This window comes from Scardinius erythrophthalmus (assembly GCF_964197995.2).
Source record: "Scardinius erythrophthalmus genome assembly, chromosome: 8".
NCBI lineage: Eukaryota > Metazoa > Chordata > Actinopteri > Cypriniformes > Leuciscidae > Scardinius > Scardinius erythrophthalmus.
In genome coordinates, this window is record NC_138228.1 from 33,634,788 (window position 1) to 33,643,057 (window position 8,270).

Consider the following 8,270-nt stretch of genomic DNA (forward strand, 5'->3'; position numbering starts at 1 on the left):
GAAGATCAAACTGTCCCGTCATCAGCTCTTCCTCAGTTCTGCACTGCAGAATAAGAGTCCTCCGTTGTGTGGATTCTTAACGCGTTTATTGCAACTACATTTAATCTTTTTTTCATCAAACAACCAGACTAACGAGTGGTTCGACACAACCCGTACTGGGAAATAAACTAGACAGGGCTTTCTTCTGTGTAGATATAAATTCACCAAACTTTATGCTTTGCATCAGCTCGGTATGCAGGGTAAATGACAACTGTTAGCCTAACATGGTCGCCCTCGATCGCCCAGTAATTTTTTTTAAATAATAAATGTAGATATAGATAATCAATATAATTAGTTGTAAATTAAATATTTTAACACTTATAGAAAAAGAAAAGAATAATGCATTGACTATATATAGCCTAAGCCTAGGCTATATTAACATAAACGCATGAAATGTCATTCAGACTGACTATCTAACAACCGGAGAACAGAGAACAACATAGATATTAAAATACATACTCTTCTGAGTTTTATAATGTAGGCCTTATTGTGTTTTATTAAAATTTATTAATTTATATCTCAAAGATGTGCGCTTGTGCGCAGTGCACTGGGTCATGTTGAGAGGGAAACAAACGCATTTTTATTATTAGCCTATTCAGAAAAAAACCGGTAAATAAAATTCAACATTAACATTATAAACACTATTAATAACATATAGGCTATTTCTATGCGTATTTTACTTCCCCTTACCATTACTTCCCCTTTGACGTTTGCCTATGTCAAATCCTTAAATGAATGGTATTCAGAAAACAACAAGAATAAAAAATAAGTAGCCACGTATAATAAAAATATAACCTAATAGCTTATAATAATAGCCTATTGTGTCCTTTATTATAAACAACATTTAGCCTATTTTAAACGCCAAGCCTAAACAAATTTAGGCTATTTGAATCGAAACTGAAACTGTACCGGCGTTGGTTTCGCGCATCTCGGTCCCAAGTTTCCATATTTGCAATGCAAAATTTCGATGCTAACTATAATGTAAAGAAGGCTTTAAACTTCAGTCGAGTCCCAATATAGGCCTACACGTATAGGCTAAATCATCATCTTCACAGCATGGGAAATGAGTTTGGATTAACTGCTGTGCGGCACAGCCTTTATATTGTACAACAGACGAATTAAATTAAGCAGAATAACTTTTTATATATTTGGTTGACTGTGTTTTATTTTAATAATGAACAGGCTGCGATGTCAAGTTAGCAATGCCAGAAGTGAACTGATAATAGCCTATGTTGCCTATGTTGTGAGAGCGAGCGATGCGTCAGCGCCATCACTTGGAGTTGTTGCTCAGCAGGGGAAATAACTTCGTTATTCGTTACTCTGTCATTCGAAACAGTAAAAATTTATGTTTTTATTTGTTTACATTCAAAATGACTACAAAATGTCATGCCTTTGAAAAATAAAGAAAACAACATGATTTCTACATGCGTCTCATAGTAGGGAGGTTAAGTGACTTTTGACTTCAAGTCATGATGCAAAGGTCCCCTTTGGTATGGAAGTACCTTAGGGCCATAGAAATAAATTTATCCTAAGACACACGTGAGATCACATTTTGTATCTTATATACGCACATTTTTTAAAAATGGCCGCCATCCATACTTGAGAGGCCCATATCTTTGCTTCTGTTATAGCTATAATGACAAATTTGGTATCAACGTGTAAATTTTTGGGGTCAAGGAGTCCAATAAATTAGGTAAAAAGACTAAAAAACAATAATGTTGTCCTTACCATGACAATTGGAGGTGAAGTATGCATTTTTTTATTAAAAAACACATGCCAAACACACAGTGTTTCGGCGCCAGAGTTTTTTTTCCTAAAATGTTCGATTTTGACATCTTAATTTCAAAAGGCTATATCTTAAAAGTGATAAAAGATAGAGACTTTCTGTAAATTAGAGAAATATTAAGGATGACCCAAAGTGTATGTAGGGATTACATTTTCCCATCTAATTTGCATATTATGACGTCATTTTGGTGGCGGCCATCTTGGATTATAGAATTTTCATGAAAAGTCACGTTTAAATGATAAAATGATCAAATGCAGCACTTCTTTCCCCCCAAAATGTCCCTCACCTTCTGTATGCTATATTGCACAATACTGAATGCTCAGGTATATAGTAAGTAGTAAACAAACTGTGTAAATCATTACTAATAAATGGTAGAAACAAACCGAATGCAAGTAGCGGTTGGCCTTTTGCTGTAGAGATTTTCTATCTACTACATATAGTAAATCATCCTCATTGGCCAAGTACTCAAAAGCCGGCATTCCCATCAGCTTGCGATAGACTATGCATAATAGCCCCTCTGCCCCGTGTCACACCGTCTCTGCTCCTGCTGGGAGCAGCGCGGCCAGATCTGCCGCGCGCGCCGAGTGTGCACAGCTCGGACTACTGTCATTGTCATTGCGACTCCCCACCCTGCCTCCACGTTGCCCCCTAACTGTCCTATGAATACTTCGACCTTGTCTAACATACCCAGTGGCATTAGACAAACAAAGTCTCCACCACAATACTTTCGCCGCGATTGTGGAGAGGCACACACGGTAAAAATCTCCTGCCTCGTTCCCCACAACACTAACACGCCTGCTAACATCGCGATGAACACTCCGACCCCGAGAAACATTGTTCCCACCACTGACATTGGGTAAAGGACCATCTAAATTGGGCAAAGGATTCACCGTTTGTGCTTGGTGTAGGGCTATACTTTCACTTTCAGAATCAGGCAGATATTCCCCTTCATAATCAGGGTCCACGAATAGAAGACCCAACACTTCATTGCGGGTAAGCTTTATTGATGCCATTAGATATAATAATAATAATAATAATAATCTGATGCAAATACTCGCTGACGTTGACAATATTGCTCTGATAAAATGGCTCACTCGCACACTAGCTCCGCTTTTGTTCGCACTGATTCAATGCACTCTAGCTTGAAGATTTTGTATAGAGGCATGACGTTTTTTTGAGTCGCGGATGAAGTATGACATGTCTGCCATCTAATGGAGGGTAGGTTGAACGAAATTTGACACCCTATTTGACAAAATCGGCCGTTTTATTCAGTGGACTGCCTGAGGTGGGACCACCACACCAATCTGCTCCTAGTGACTGATCACTGAATTCGCTATATCTATGCTAAATGTTTTCAAGCGGTCATATGACACACATTCCTCTTTTATGCAATGCGCTCGTCATAGAGGGCTGTCAAGTCAGACATTGCCAGTGATTCCCCTGAGCAACGATAGTCCTCGATGTATTCAAGCAACTCATTGAGGACATGTGCTCTGATGACCTGAGTTGCATTACTTTCAGTTGAGTCACATCCAACAGTTTCTGCTTTTCTATAGAGCCTAGTCAGGCATGCACAATGATAAACAGCATTAATAGCAACCATGTCACCAGCAGCTAGTTCAGCCAATAGATGCCTGTCACCCACCACCTGAGCACATTCTTTCACTTTTCTATCCAAGCCAAGGGTGGCAGCCCTCCTCAGTTCCTTTTTTTTGCCCACTTCACCACAGAAGAGACACAGTTTATCAAATGATTCACATGATGATGTTGAGGGTCTGGGTAAAGCGAGTGTGGTGGACTTGTCACTCATGCGCCATGTTTTTACTGGACTCACAGACTCTTCATGCTTTTTTCTTTTTCTTGCTCTCTCAACTTTTTGTTTATCAATCGCATTTCTGCAGCTTTTGTGCCACACCATAGGATTTTGAATCATCAGCTGAACTACATCCTGACTACCACCACTAATGTCCACTGTAAACTCAGGCAGATCCCCTAATGCCTTCAGCTCCTGGATGTTATCTAAAGCTTCTTTGTAACATGATTGCCTCTTTCAGGATTGTTTCTCAGTTTGAATGATGAAGAGGGATCTATCCATCCATCCATCCATCCATCTTCTTCCGCTTATCCGGGGCCGGGTCGCGGGGGCAGCAGTCTAAGCAGAGATGCCCAGACTTCCCTCTCTCTAGACACTTCCTCCAGCTCTTCCGGGGGGACACCGAGGCGTTCCCAGGCCAGCCGGGAGACATAGTGACTCCATAGTCTGTCCTAGGTCTTCCCGGGGGTCTCCTCCCAGTGGGACGCGCCCGGAACACCTTCCCGGGAAGGCGTCCAGGAGGCATCCGGAACAGATGCCCGAGCCACCTCAGCTGACCCCTCTCGATGTGGAGGAGCAGCGGCTCTACTCTGAGCTCCTCCCGAGTGACCGAGCTTCTCACCCTATCTCTAAGGGATCGCCCAGCCACCCTGCGGAGAAAGCTCATTTCGGCCGCCTGTATCTGGGATCTTGTCCTTTCGGTCATGACCCAAAGCTCATGACCATAGGTGAGAATAGGAACGTAGATTGACCGGTAAATCGAGAGCTTCGCCTTGCGGCTCAGCTCTTTCTTCACCATGACAGACCAGTACATCGACCGCATTACTGCAAAAGCTGCACCGATCCGTCTGTCAATCTCCCATTCCATCCATCCCTCACTCATGAACAAAACCCCAAGATACTTAAACTCCTCCACTTGAGGCAGGAACTCTCCACCAACCTGAAGTGGGCAAGCCACCCTTTTCTGGCCTCGGATTTGGAGGTGTTGATTCTCATCCCAGCCGCTTCACACTCGGCTGCAAACCGTCCCAGTGCATGCTGAAGGTCCTGGTTTGATGAGGCCAACACGACAACATCATCTGCAAAGAGCAGAGACGAAATCGTGTTGTCACCAAACCTGACACCCTCCGGCCCCTGGCTGCGCCTAGAAATTCTGTCCATAAAAATTATGAACAGAACCGGAGACAAAGGGCAGCCCTGCCGGAGTCCAACATGCACCGGGAGTCCCGCAAGCCAACCAGGCCCGATAGGACTCCTTCTTCAGCTTGACGGCATCCCTTACTTCCAGTGTCCACCACCGGGTTCGGGGATTGCCGCCTCGACAGGCACCGGAGACCTTACGGCCACAGCTCCGAGCGGCCGCTTCGACAATGGAGGTGGAGAACATGGTCCACTCGGACTCAATATCTCCAGCCTCCCTCAGGATCCGGTCGATGCTCCACCGGAGGTGGGAGTTGAAGATCTCTCTGACAGGAGACTCGGTCAAACGTTCCCAGCAGACCCTCACAGTACGCTTGGGTCTGCCGAGTCTGTCCAGCTTCCTCCCCCGCCATCGGATCCAACTCACCACCAGGTGGTGATCAGTTGACAGCTCCACCCCTCTCTTTACCCGAGTGTCCAAGACATACGGCCACAGGTCAGATGAAACGACCACAAAGTCAATCATCGACCTACGGCCTAGGGTGTCCTGGTGCCACATGCACTGATGGACACCCTTATGCTTGAACATGGTGTTCGTTATGGACAAACTGTAACTAGCACAGAAGTCCAATAACTTAACACCGCTCGGGTTCAGATCAGGGGGGCCGTTCCTCCCAATCACGCCCCTCCAGGTGTCACTGCCACTGCCCACGTGGGCATTGAAGTCCCCCAGTAGAACGACGGAGTCCCCAGTTGGAGCACTTTCCAGCACCCCTCCCAGAGACCCCAAGAAGGCCGGGTACTTTGCACTGCCGTTTGGCCCGTAGGCACACACGACAGTGAGAGACCTATCCCCGACCTGAAGGCGCAGGGAAACGACCCTCTCATTCACCGGGGTGAACTCCAACACATGGCGGCTGAGCTGGGGGGCTATAAGCAAACCCACACCAGCCCGCCACCTCTCACCATGGGCAACTCCAGAGTGGTGAAGAGTCCATCCTCTCTCGAGGAGTGTGGTTCCAGAGCCCAAGCCGTGCGTAGAGGTGATCCCGACTATCTCTAGTCGGAACCTCTCAACCTCACGCACAATCTCAGGCTCCTTCCCCGCCAGCGAGGTGACGTTCCACGTCCCTAGAGCTAGCTTCCGTGTCCAGGGATCGGGTTGTCGAGGCCCCCGCCTTCGACTGCCGCCCGATCCTCTCAGCACTGACCCCCTTACGGTCCCTCCTGCAGGTGGTGAGCCCACGCCGGGAAGGCGGCCCCACGTCGCTCCTTCGGGTTGAGCCCGGCCGGACCCCGTGGGGGGAGGCCCGGCCACCAGGCGCTCGCATACGAGCCCCAACCCCGGGCCTGGCTCCAGGGTGGGGCCCCGGCTGCGCCATACCGTGCGACGTCACGGTCCTCGGTTTAAGAGGGATCTAATGTTTTTTCAATCTTTAGGGCGGACTGACATAGGAAGCATAAACTTCAGTCACGGCATTCCATTATGGCTAATCTGAAAAAAGAAATGAAGTTGCTTTAACATCATAAGAGAGATAATATGAGCATTAACAAGCATTCGCAAAAGTAAAAAAATATCAAATAATGAAGCTAACTAACTAGCTAGCAACATGTAGGCTATGTGCTTGCTTCAATAAAAATGACACTAACTAGTCACTAGCTAGTTATGATGAAGCTAACTAGTTACTAGCGACCTAGTTATAATGAAGCTAACTAGTTACTAGCTAGCTAGTTACTAGTTATCTAACATTAAAAGCATTTTTCTATTTAATGAGGAAGTCATACGAACCTCAAAGTGTTAACCTGTCACCTCTGACCTTCAACAGCTGTCACAGCTCCTGGTGCAGATGGGATGTGTTGTTGCAGGAACTGATTTGCTATAGGCTATTCCTGACTGGTCGAAATCTCATGCTACTTAGGACAAATGTAATGTACAGAAGTAGCTGCCCTGCTTAAATACAAAATTAAAGTTTTTGAAGGAAAAGATAAGTAAAGTCACTCTGATGACACAATTTTTATGTGAAATGTGCATATTTACCCCCAATTGTCATGGTATGGGAAAATGTTTTGTTTTTTTAAACTTCAAACCAATTTTATTGGATTTCTTGACCCCAAAAATGTACACTTTGACACCAAATTTGTCATTATAGTGATAACAGAAGCAAAGATATGAGCTCTAGAGTATTTTCGGCACATTGGCGCCCATTTTTGAAAAAACCTGTTTATTTCTGATACAAAGTGTGATCTCACTTGTGTCTTAGGATAAATTTATTTGTATGACCCTGAGGTACTTCCATACCAAAGACGACCTTTGCATCATGACTTGAAGTCAAAGGCCTATTTTTTGGGCTTAACCTCCCTACTATCAGTCTCCTTGAACATCTTTCTGGCGCACACCAAAAATGAACCAAAATAGAGTGAATAGCCTTCGGACGCGCCTACTTTTCAAAGTCAACATTTAGATTATTTGAAGTAAAATGCATTATATAGTCACTCAGGAATAAAACTCAGCGTGGTTCATGATAAAAAAAAAAAAAAAAAAAAAAAACTTTACAGTTCGGAAAATATGAAAATAGCAAACCCCTGGCACTTGAGAACTCTGGTCTACAAAGAAGAAAGCCCCGTCTAGTCTATTCCCCAGTACGGGTTGTGTCGAGCCATTCATTAGTCTGTTGATGGAAAACATGAAAAAGTTGCAATAAACGCGTTAAGAATCCACACAACGGAGGACTCTTATTCTGCAGTGCAGAACTGAGGAAGGGCTGATGACGGGACAGTTTGATCTTCGGCTGACAAATCAGAGGAAAGGGGCGTTCCATTCACGCCCACGTGTAGAAATCGAATTTTCCATCTGTTTATTCATTTTGCTACCTCAGAACGAAAAACGAAAAATCAAGCTGAATTCTTGTCTTTCGTTTTTTTGGAAAAAAACGAAAAATCGAAAAAGGAACTGTTTTCTCATTTTTCTACTTTCAAAATTAAATCAAAAAACGATTGAACGAATGATACACGGATTATTGTGCCCTAGTTATTGGCGATTCTATCACACGGAACGTGAAAATAGAGACACCAACCACCATAGTCACATGTTTGCCGGGAGCCAGAGCGCCTGACATCAAAGCAAATTTAAAAGTGCTGGCTAATGCTAATCGTAAATTCTCTAAGATCATTATTCATGTCGGCACTAATGATGTTCGACTCCGCCAGTCGGAGATCACCAAAATTAATATTAAAGAGGTGTGTGAACTTGCAAGTACGATGTCAAGGACTGTAATTTGCTCTGGCCCCCTTCCTGTTCGCAGGAGTGATGAGATAGTTAGTAGATTGTGTTCGCTTAACGGTTGGCTGTCTAGGTGGTGTCCGATTAATAATATAGAATTCATAGACAATTGGAAAAGTTTTTGGGGCAAACCTGACCTGTTGAAAAGAGATGGTATTCATCCCTCCTGGGATGGTGCTGCTCTTCTCTCTAGTAATATGGCTCATAGTCTT